Here is a 12,552-nt window from a genome sequence, read left to right on the forward strand (position 1 = left end):
ATTAGATTGTAACAGTGGCAGCCTTGCATTTCAGACCTCGGCCTTCACTAGTGCTGGTCTGAGTCAATCCACCCCTCAATCACTTTTTTATGGCTACAAAAACCAGGTCATCATGCAGAGATGCAGTATAAAAAGCCTTTGCATCACAGATAGATACTCGTGTTGCCAGAATAAATACCTTTATGGATGAAAAGAATCAAAGTTCAAGTCTCCTTCTGTTTCAGCTTCATAAAAAAAGCCGCTGTTTTTCCCAGAATTCCTGGGGGCCGTGGACGGTGACAAACGTTTTTCGTGGTTTGAAAATAATATAATGGCGAATCACATAATCCTGAATCCTGCCATGGAACTTGTAGTGAGCACAAGTAAATTGTACCGGACCTCTGTGTGCTTGGAGCCCCAATGACCTCTAGGAAAAGTCCCACTTGAAAAGTGTTTTGACAATAAATCTGCTACCACATCTCTTTATCTTCTCCTTTAGCCATTGTCGGTGTACAAAACCACTATTAAACAAACACAACTATAATATTGTTAATGCAGCTCGCTCCAGATGCAGTCAGCTGGCGCTGGAGAGTGAACTCTCTGACGAGCCAATCAGAGGGCTTGAATACGCTGACGTCACCCGAGGCCTGCTGGCGGGTCCTGAGCCACCAATATCTATTTGTGTCATAAAACCTGCTGTTTATTAAAGGTTGAGACATTTTGAATCAAAACTGAAGTAATAAACATAAAAGAAACTGTTTTTATGAGAAAAGGAGAATAAGTCCCAGAGGAAAATCTTTTGGGATTTTTATCTTAACAGACATTGATTGGCAGAGAGCTTGGTTATTGCCATACAGATTTTGTATTGTCAATAAAATTAAGCAAGTACATATCAATATTTTGCACAACATATATTTAACAAATATAAACTTATCCAAATTTTTAGAAAGTGAAAAAAAACTCATTAATCCCAAATCATTAATCATTAATTGTTTTACTGTTCCTATTCAAATACCTTATGGACTGAGAATTATACACTATGTAAAACTAAAATCATGCTCAAATTGATTGTAAAAGTGTAATTGCATATTTTAATTACAAAAATATAGACATAGAATTTATAATTAATTTAATAATTCTAGTTGGAAAATTTCCCATTCGCAAATGCAGATTAGCAAAGGTAAACCCAGATTATGTTCAGTTTTATATTGAATTTAAAGAACACATTAAAACACTAAGTAACATAAACACAGAAAAAAGTAATAAAATTATTGAGTGTTTTAAAGAATTATTCCAAAAAGAATAATGAGACCCTCTGCTTCCCTCGTCCCTTTTGTGTTTTCTTTTTTTTTAATTATACTTTTCTTTTAAAATAAATAATGTCATCCTTATTTGTATTTGTTATAGTTATCTTTATAAGTTCATACCATGGAGCTTAAGATTATACTAATGTATTATTTGTGAGCATCGTCTGTTAAAATTGTTTGTTTTTGTTGTTTGATGTTTGTTTGCTCTGTTTGGATGTTCCCCCATTTGGGCAATAAAGTAAAAAATGAAATAAAATAAAATAAAATGAATCAATTAAAAAAAAAAAAAGAGCATCAATATCAAAACCTGATTGGTTGAAGCAGCAGCGTGACCGACACTTATTTCACGTTGCAGTTGCAGAGGGGCCAGAATGAACGTTTTTTAGACGTCTTTCTTGGACGTTGTCTGGATGTCTTTTCTGGACATCATATAGACGTCAATATTTGACATCCAGAAGACGTCCTCAGACGAGCCAGAATGACGTTTTTTAGACGTCTTTCTTGGACGTTGTTTTCACGTCTTGTCTGGACGTCATATGGACGTCCATGAAAATACGTTTCAAAAGAGAAAGGACAGGTCATCAGTCTTCCACAGGACACACACAGACACTTCATTTAGCATTAACATTACATGCAGTTTTTAGGAATGTGGGAGGAAACCAGAGAACCCTGAGGAAACACAAGGAAATTCCACAAACACCTCCAGCTGGATTTTGAACCCACAACCTTCTGTCAAGCGAGAGCGCTAAACAGTGCAGCAATGAGAGCATTAACAATGACAATGACATTTGATAATGCTGATAAAACATTGACTCATGTACATAGTTGTATTCACCAGATGAAAAGTTATCAAAGTGGTGAGTTTCTCCTTGGAGACTTAAAAAGTCTGAAGTTTGACTTTATTCTGAGAATATTATATTAAAGTAAAATAAATAAAATCAGGATTTTGACTTTAAAGACGTCATTTACAAAACGTTAATGCATCTTTAATGTGTCCAGAATCATCGTCCGTACATGGAAAATCAAAGAATTGAGAATAATTTTATCACATCTAAAACTAAATGAGTGGAAACGCTGGCGTTAACAGCCATACGGTTCAGCAGAAATCAAGGTCAGATGTTATTAAGTTTGTGGCTGAAGCAGCAGGAAGATTTGTGGGAGTAAAGAATGACTCCCCACAGACACTTCATGCTTCTAAGAGGGTGAGTCAGGAGGGGTCAGTCCAGAAGTCCAGCAGCCGGTCCGACACAGGGGATGAGGAAGGTGAAGACATGGATGATGGTGACTTCATTGATGGTATCCAGGACGTTTCCTTTTTTCATAATGGTCTGAGGAAAGGAGAGGTGGAGGTCTGCACAGCAGAGAAAAGACAGAACATGTGAGAGAAGAGACAGGAGAAGAAGCTCAGAGCAGAGGTGGTGAGGCTCTCAGGTCAAGCGTCCAGAGGGATGGACAGTCCACAGAGAGGTTGAAGAAGTGAGGCAGTGTCAGGGCTGATGTGTGACAGAAGGACAACAGGAAGAGAGGAAGTGAAGCTTTACAAGGACGTCTACAAAATGTGCTTTGGAGTCGGTGCTGCTGCACATCCAAGTCAAAGAATCAACAGAGATTCAACAGTTTAAAATGAACTTACTACCAAAGGTCAAAGAATCTGCTGAGAGCTCAGCACTTACAAGAATCTAAAGATTGTTTTCCATCAATCACTTGATCAATAGATGAGATATTAATCCATCAGTGTGACGATCAACTTGTTTGGCCTTTTGTCAAGAAAAGTGCCAAATTAACTAGAAAGAAAATGAGAGGGACACTTTGCTTTTAAGTAGGGATGTCCCGATCAGATCGGTAGATATCGGATCGGGGCCGATATTGGTGATTTGTAAATAATCGGGAATCAGGAAATCCAGCCGATCACCCCGCCGATCTAATTTAAAAAAAAAAAAACATTTTCACGTCAGCTGCCGTAAAGCGAGCCCCGTTTGCAACCTGCCGTAAACTGAGGTTAGCAGTCTAAAACCATTGAGTGGATAAAATGTCAGCAGTCTGGAGGTATTTTAAGGTTGACAACCAAACCAGTCCAGCGGCCAGTTGGACTATTTGCTTCGCCACAGTCCCGAGAGGTGGAGCCCCACTACTTCGTTTAACACAACTAATTTGATAAGAAATCTAAAAAGTAAACATGCGGCGGAGTACGCTCAGCAAAGACGATCATACGTGGAAAAAAAGATGACGTAATCGCCCCCCTCCTCCCCCCACCGTGGTCCTAAACGTCACCTAACAACCACAACAATCACGGACTTCAAGCTCTGGTCGAGCTGCAGAAGCTAGAAGCAGGCGGAGCGGGGCCATAGACCGAGATATATATATATATATATATTATATATTATTATTATTATATTATATATATATATATAGAGAGAGAGAGAGAGAGAGAGAGAGAGAGAGAGAGAGAGAGAGAGAGAGAGAGAGAGAGAGAGAGAGAGAGAGAGAGAGAGAGAGAGAGAAAACAAAAGAAACCCAGAAAACGTTCAGATGTGCATGGCTATACATTGCATTTGACAATTATTATTGTATAATTGTACTACTACAGTATTATTATTGTTTATTATTATTATAGTTTTTATTATTGTATTATAGATACTGGATTCTTCGATCATTATTGATATTATTATTATAACCATTACTACGGCTGAGTATAGCCGGTAACCTATTTGCCCACGATAACAGTATTATCACAATACAGCGATTCTACTCAGTATATCTCTGGAAATTTCATCCACGATACTTTAAGACGTCTGTCTATCTGAAGAAATTCACAATTTATTGACTGAACCCATTTCAGAGGAATTATACAACATTGTCAATCAATTTCACATGAATAACAGCCCAGTACAACACATTAACACAGTAAACAAAGTGTGTACTGCACATTAACACACTAAACAAAGTGTGTACTGCACATTAACACACACTAAACAAAGTGTATACTGTACATTAACACACACTAAACAAAGTGTGTACTGCACATTAACACTCACTAAACAAAGTGTATACTGCACATCAACACACACTAAACAAAGTGTATACTGCACATCAACACACTAAACAAAGTGCATACTGCACATTAACACACAGTAAACAAAGTGTGTACTGCACATTAATACACAGTAAACAAAGTGTGTACTGCACATTAATACACAGTAAACAAAGTGTGTACTGCACACTAACACACACTAAACAAAGTGTGTACTGCACACTAAACACACTAAACAAAGTGTATACTGCACATTAACACTCACTAAACAAAGTGTGTACTGCACATTAACACACTAAACAAAGTGTGTACTGCACATTAACACACTAAACAAAGTGTATACTGCACATTAACACACTAAACAAAGTGTGTACTGCACATTAACACACACTAAACAAAGTGTGTACTGCACATTAACACACAAACAAAGTGTGTACTGCACATTAACACACACTAAACAAAGTGTGTACTGCACATTAACACTCACTAAACAAAGTGTGTACTGCACATTAACACACACTAAACAAAGTGTGTACTGCACATTAACACACACTAAACAAAGTGTGTACTGCACATTAACACACACTAAACAAAGTGTGTACTGCACATTAACACAAACAAAGTGTGTACTGCACATTAACACTCACTAAACAAAGTGTGTACTGCACATTAACACTCACTAAACAAAGTGTGTACTGCACATTAACACACACTAAACAAAGTGTGTACTGCACATTAACACACAAACAAAGTGTGTACTGCACATTAACACACAAACAAAGTGTGTACTGCACATTAACACACACTAAACAAAGTAGCTACATGTATGACGTTTTTAAAAAATCAAACAGTTTGGAAATCAGTTTAAAATTCAACTTATAATTCTACTTAGAGATTTAGGAAACCTCTTTCCATCTTCGATGTTCATTCACCCCTGCCGCCACCACCACCGGTTCAAGATGGCGGAGCTGTTGACGTGTCCCTCCCCAGTCGCCGAGGCGTCTACTCTTTATTATGTCTATGGTTTTCTCTATTAGGAAGTGTTTTTTGAATTGGGAAGTGTTTTCTTAATTAGGAAGTGTTTTTTGAATTGGGAAGTGTTTTCTGTAGTTTGCAGCGTTTTGCACTTCCAGGCCACCATAGTAATCAGTTACTTTTTACTCTGATTTCTGATCACAGCGATCTGTAATAAAGTCACAATTGATTTTAATCAGACCAAAACTTACATCATGTGTGTTCAGTACCAGTGTTGATGGTAACATGTCACGAATTGCGTTAAGAATCGGAACCAACAAACATCACCACTAAACCTTAACATTGCATCAACAACACATCTGCAGAGATGTTACAACTTAATTTAATCAATCAATCAAATAAAGATTATTTGTCCCTGGGGGGGAATTACGTAAAAGGTTGCATAGAAAAAGCAGCGCAAATAAATAAATAGATGAATAGATAAATAGTTCAACAACAGACTACAACTACGTCACCGGGTAAATAAATACCAGTAGTTAAACACTGATAATCTTTAGTCTTCTTTAGGATTATATGATGCATTAGCAATTCTGAGTCGTGTAAGTTCAATAAATGTACTTTTTTCATTCAGCTCACAGTACTGATGTAAATCATTAAATAATAAACGTACCAAAGGATCTGGACAGGCGGTGCAGTGGTAAAGCCTTGTAAATAGTGTCAGTGAGCATTCAGGATCTCTCATCAATCTTTGATTTCTCAGGTGAACTCATAAGGAATCGAAAGATCAAAGGATGTCTCACACAAACAAACATGTCACAAAGGGTAATGACTTTGATACAAAGAGTTTTGTCTTTTATGATTTATTTATTTGTTTATTTATGAACATGTGCAAAAATAACAAACAAGAGAAACAAACAGACTTATTGTAGCACACAATAACATGTTAGCTCATCCACAAACCACAGATTAGCATGGTAGCTTGTTTATGTAGCACATGATAGCAGGTTAGCTCATAAACAAGGACTTTCCTGGTATTGTGTAATCCTGGTGTGAATGAAGCAACAGTGTTCTGACCACCTGCAGTTAGTGACGTCATCACAGTGGGTGAGAGGACGGATTTTATCCACATATTTTGGAAAAAAACTCAGAATCCACAGTTTTCGGGCAAATATTTTCATAAAATTATCATTTCTTGAGAGGAAAATGTGTTGTCTTTCAGTCTGTGTGGGTTTGGAAGCAGACAGACGTAAACTTTAGACACTAGGAGGCACAGTTTGATGCAGACACACGATTTTGCTCCATCTGACTCATTTATAAATGTCTCTTGAAATCGCTGGAACCAAAAAAATGACAGCATTGTTCTCTCTCGTCAAAAAGGTATTTTTTTATGATATTTTCCCCACAAGCGTTGCAACGTCTTGCTCGGCAGGTTCTTGTCGTGCTTCTGATCTGCTCGTTTTGTTTATCACAGTCATAGTTTAGCCACAGTGGCCACTTGTTCAGAGTGATCTGTCACGGCTGTTTTTGAAGAGACATTTTGGTTTTCCCATGTATTTGAATGAGAGGAGGAGGAGGAGGGAGGAGGAGGAGGGAGGAGGAGGAGGAGGGAGGTGGAGGAGGGAGGAGGAGGAGGAGGGATGAGGAGGAGGGAGGAGGAGGAGGAGGAGGAGGGAGGAGGAGGGATGAGGAGGAGGGGGAGGAGGGAGGAGGAGGGATGAGGAGGAGGAGGGAGGAGGTGGAGGAGGGAGGAGGAGGGATGAGGAGGAGGAGGGATGAGGAGGAGGAGGGAGGAGGAGGGATGAGGAGGAGGAGGGACTAGGAGGAGGAGGGAGGTGGAGGGATGAGGAGGAGGAGGGATGAGGAGGAGGGAGGAGGAGGAGGAGGAGGAGGAGGGAGGAGGCGGGAATCGGTGTTCGGAACTTTGACAGCTAATAAACATGAAACTGCTCGACGAATGACAAAGTTGAACTGAATTATTGAGCAGGAGAGTCTCCTCTGTCGTTTAATAGTGTTTTGGAGCCGAATTCAACACAGTCATATCCAGGTACTTTTACTGAGAGAAAGAAAAACATATGTGGATAGAAGGTGAGAAAATGATGAGAGAGAGAGAGAGAGAGAGAGAGAGAGAGAGAGAGAGAGAGAGAGAGACAGACAGACAGACAGACAGACAGACAGACAGACAGACAGACAGACAGAGATGTTAGTGATATGTTTTGGAGGACAGGGAGCCAGTGGAGGTTCAGGAGGACGGGGGTGATGTGTTCACAGGAGTTGCAGTGGGTGAGCAGACGAGCAGCAGAGTTCTAGATACACCAAAGTTTATTGAGGACTTTTGAAGATGAGCCGAGGAGAAGGTTGTTGCAGTCGTGGATTCAGGATGTGATGAATGAGTGGATGAGGGTTTCAGCAGCAGAGGAGGAGAGTGAGTTGTGAAGGTGGGCCGTGTTTTTGAGGTGAAAGAAGGCGGTCCGAGTGATCTGGTTGATGTGTTGTTCAAAGGTGAGCTTGATGTGGAGAATAACTCTCAGATTACAGATGTGAGGTGACGGAGACAGGGTGGAGTTTCCAGTGGTCAGGGTGAAGTTGTCCATGTGTTTTGTGAGGGATTTAGGTCTCATGATTATCATGTACAATTTGTCGTAGTTTAGTTCATGTTTCATGTTTTATCCATGTTTTTATTTCACTGAGGCAGTTGGTGAGGGTGGAGCAGGTTGTTGGGGTGACAGATTTGGTTGAAATGTAGATCTGGATGTTGTCGGCGTAGCAGTGGGAATGAAGATGATGTTTACTGATGATATTGCCAAGAAGGAGGATGTAGAGGATGAGCAGGAGGGAGCAGGGATGATCAGAAAACTCTCCATTAACTTCCATTACTATGCAGATGATCCACCAATGGATTTCTCTATGAAACCAGATGATACTGATCAACTTGTCAAACTAGAAGCTTCTCTTAGAGACACAAGAGTCTGGATGAATGATCATTTTCTGCTTCTGAACTCAGATTAAACACAAGTTATTATAGTTGTCCCAAATCATCTGAGAGAGAAATGATCTGAACATATAGTAACACTGGATGGTATTACTTTGACCTCCAGTACCACTGTGAGGAACCTGGAGTTACTTTGGACCAGGACTGATCCTTCAGCTCCACATTAAACAAATCTGCAGGACTGCCTTTTGTCACCTGCTTAATATTTCTAGTATCAGGAACATGTTGACTCAGAATGAAGCTGAGAAACTAATCCACACATTTGTTCCCTCCAGAGTAACTATTGTAACTCCCTAATATCAGGGTGTCTGAATAACTGCTGAAAGTCTTCCACTGATTCATAATGCCACAGCAAGAGTCCTGACAGGAACCAGCAGGAGAGAAGAACGTTTGTCTTCTTCTGGTTTGTGTTTTTCTTTTTTTCTGCTCCTGCTTCATTTCCCCGGCCGGATGGTGTCTTGGTCCAGCTCAGGAGATTGCTGCTTGGACCTGCTGTCTTTTATTTATTGTTTTTAAATCTTTTTTTTTTTTTCTTTAGCATTTTCACTTTTCTTTTTACAACAAAAGAAAAAATGTGCATAAACAGATGGGTTGAAAAGTAAGAGGGTCATTCAACGTAATGCATGATGGGGACAAGAAAAATAATCAGAGTATCAATATTGAATCAATTGAGCTCAATCTGCTTCTACAGCTGAACTAAAGTCCATGACTGTCCGTTGTCCCTTCCCACCCTTTAATTAAAACTTCATTCAAGACACAACTACATAAGGAACACAAATAGTTAAATGAAAAACAGAATTGGATTGGAAAACTAAGACGTAAATAGTTAAGTATGAGAAAAAAGTAAAGAAAATAACAGAAGGAGACCTTCAGAAAATGGACGGGGGAGTGGAGGGGAGGCATCTCGTTAGTTCCTGGTTCATAGTAGTATTGGACAGGGGTTTTATAAAGGGTTGCCAGGTTTCATTGAAAACAGAACTTGAGTTTGTGAGTGAAAATGGAATCTTTTCAAGTTTAATGTGATTTAGGACCTCCTTTAGTCAGTTGTTGTGTGTAGGAGGAGCGCATGTTTCCATTTGAACAAGGCCTGGGGCCAGTAGTGTTGACAGGCGATTACGCAGCGTTTTGTCACAGGTAGATTAGCTGTTGTAATTGGGGGCGACCCAAACAGTGCAGTGCAAGGTTCAGGGAAAAGCTCCATCTCAAGCACTGTAGCAAGGGGATCAACAATCTGCTGCCAGAAGCCAGTGAGATTTGAACAGGACCAGAGCATGTGTGTTTGGTTGACAGGTGACTGTTTACATCTATTACAACTGCCACTGGTGCCTGGGTACATTTGTGCCGGTCCAGCAGTTCTGTAGTGCACTCTAAGGAGAACCTTGCATTGAAAGAAGCCGTGCCGAGCACATATTGAGGATGAGTGAACTCGCACATGAAGTTGGTCCCATCGGCTGTCTGATATTGACGTTCTTATTTCCTCCTCCCAAGTCTGTTTCAGTTTGGTCATCTGGTTGGAGTTGAGGGAGTCAATGGAGTTGTAGATCACCTAGATGGAGCGTTTCTGTGCAGGGTCAAGAGAGAGCAGTGAGTCAATCTGAGTGGTGGGTAGAGCAGTGGAGGAAGGTGGTTTGGACAAAGTGCCTGGTTAATAGAAAAATTAAGAAGTGAGAGTGAGGTACTTCAAGCCTGGTTGAAAGCTCCATAAAATCAGTAAATATTTTCTTTATAAAGATCAGATAAATAACCATTTATAAAGGTTACTGACGGACAAAACAGGTCCTGAAAGATGCGTACGCCACTTCCCACGCAAAGTTTGTGATTTAAAGAAATAAGCTCTGCAGGAGAATGTGCGTACCGGTACGCCGACTTTGAACCTTGCGCACACACATTTTGGAGACGGTGGAAACTGGCGGCGCCGATTGTGAGGTGGAGAATTGAAGCCAGATTCATCTCATACATTTAATGTCTTCAAATGTCAGACTTATAGATCCAGGTGATCATAAACAGCCGAGCTTCAGTGTTATAGATGTTCCTTTAATGAGCCATTACTACTGAATCAGCAGCACGAGGTTCATATGACAAACTTTCATCTTCAAATGATCCAGAGCGGTGGATAGAACTGACTGATTATCAATTGTGACAAGGTATGTAACAACCGGTCCCATTGCTAAGAACGCATATAAATAGCACGGTGACAGTCGTGCATGAAGCTGCACTGTGGATGCGCTGCACCGCCATGCGCTCTGGACGCTCTGCTGCTGGAGACAGACGACCTCCACGTCACCCTCCGCCTCCAACTCTCCAGTGACTGAGGATACAACACAAAGTCCACTGAGCCTTTTTACAAGTCCCTGTTCAAGTATTTCATTCATACATTTAATCAACAGATAAAAGTGAACTTTATCGGTCCGCTGTGGTCTCCACCAGAAATACACGCTGGCCGTCACAACCATGAGGGCTGTTATGGTGTCCAGCAGTGTGCTCAGGTGCTGCCCCCATGAGGTCACTCTCCTCGGGCCTCCACCTTCAGATCAGACTCTTCTTCTCCACCTCTGCAGTCACTGATCTCTCTGTGGCTGCCACACTGTTTACAGCAGTGACGACGCGCTGCCAATCGCTTGTTTTTACTTTTATTAGTGACTCTACTACCATGACCACCAGTGATGCTGGTTAGACAAGTAATCTAACGCGTTGTTATTTCCAAACCAGTAATCAGATTAAAGTTACTTCTCCAAGTCACTGTGCATTAATATTGTAGCGTCCAACAGGACGAGTAACTTGTCTGCAAAGCCGCTTTATCATTAAACAGAACCGGCCGCTCGTTCTCTCTCCTCCAAACACACAGGCCGTTTTCCAATACCCATACTCCTCCATACTTGTGCTCTCGTGTACCTGTTAAACGTCATCAGTGGGAGACCAAGTACTGTTCCAATTCTTAAGCCGTTTCTCAACGAGTACACATGGAATACCCGGATGTATCCTCGCTCCGCAAACTTTATCGAGGATGCATCGAAACAGACCTGTTCAGTCTTGGGAAGCCAATTTACCCATAATGCATTTGGCAAGAGATGACGGAGGAGATCACAGAAGGGGAAACACACAACGGTGCGTAAAAGATCTGAAATATTAGCGTCATTGTTTAACAGAGTGTAGGTTTAAGAGTGTTTTAGGCCAGACTATAGTTGTTATAAAATGTTGTTATGAGGTTGATATTTCAAGCTCACGCTTACTTAAACATTTGTTCTGAGGTTTTCGGAGATTGTGGATCCAGACTGAGACGAGGCTGGCTGTGGTTCTCTACTGTGGTTAAACATGAGATATAATTGTTTTAGTGTAAATCTAACAGTGTTCATCTACATTTATATTTGCTGCTGAGGGGAAAGATCATGTTTAAAACTTTTTAACTTGACATAGAGGTGAAGGTTCTACTGGCCATAGTGTTTTGTCTCAATTGCACTAAAGATTTCTACTGTTAAGAGATTCTATTCTTAAAAGCTGTGTGAAAGATACTAACGTGCACTGAGGAATTTGCTGACCGCTTGACTAACAATTTGCTGAGGTCTGCACTAATGAAAAACACCTCTATTTTATGGTTGCAGGACGTGACCTGTAACATGTGGTTATCTCAAGTGTTTGTAGGAGACAAAGCCTGAGACACAACATCTTAAGTTGGGGGAACGAAAACCTAGACTACAATCGGCGGAAACCCGTCACAGCTGGTCCCTTTTGATGACCTCGCTCAAGTACCCCTTGACCCCAGGCTGGCTTCGTGACATCCTGCAAACCTCAGCTAAACCTGCGGAGACCCCGTGACTCACCATTTGGAATGCTCTGCCTGCGAGCAGAGGAAATGCATAAATGCAAATGTCGCCTAGGCAGACACGTCTTTCTTCCCGTGAACTGCTCGCAGTTCACGTCGCTCGGTTTAGAGTAGGAACCAAGACCCAGAATTCTGTAAATTGAGAATATTGCTTGCTTATCGCACTTCAATATAATTTGATGGTCAATCTTTAAGAAACCTGACTCATGTGTCTTTCTTTAGTTAGACTGCCAACAAAAGGACTTGTGGTGCGAATTGAAAGCACCAAACTACCCATCATACTGGAGGTTCTACTGGTTCCACTGGTTCTACTGGAGGTTCTACTGGTTCTACTGGAGAATCTACTGGTTACTGAAGGATGCTGTGGATTCAAACTAACACCATGCACTATTTGAATCCAGGACTACTGAGGAACCTGAAGCCTGGTCCAGTGGAGAAGAGGAACTCCTCC

The 12,552-nt window shown here is 40.9% G+C and overlaps 1 gene segment (V, D, J or C); it reads right to left on the bottom strand.

The window, feature by feature from the left end:
• The window catches only part of LOC308117567 (immunoglobulin kappa variable 4-1-like), a 93,676-nt gene that overhangs the window by 19,591 nt on the left and 61,533 nt on the right, over nt 1-12,552 (bottom strand).

This window comes from Lipophrys pholis, assembly GCF_963383615.2.
Source record: "Lipophrys pholis genome assembly, chromosome: 12".
NCBI lineage: Eukaryota > Metazoa > Chordata > Actinopteri > Blenniiformes > Blenniidae > Lipophrys > Lipophrys pholis.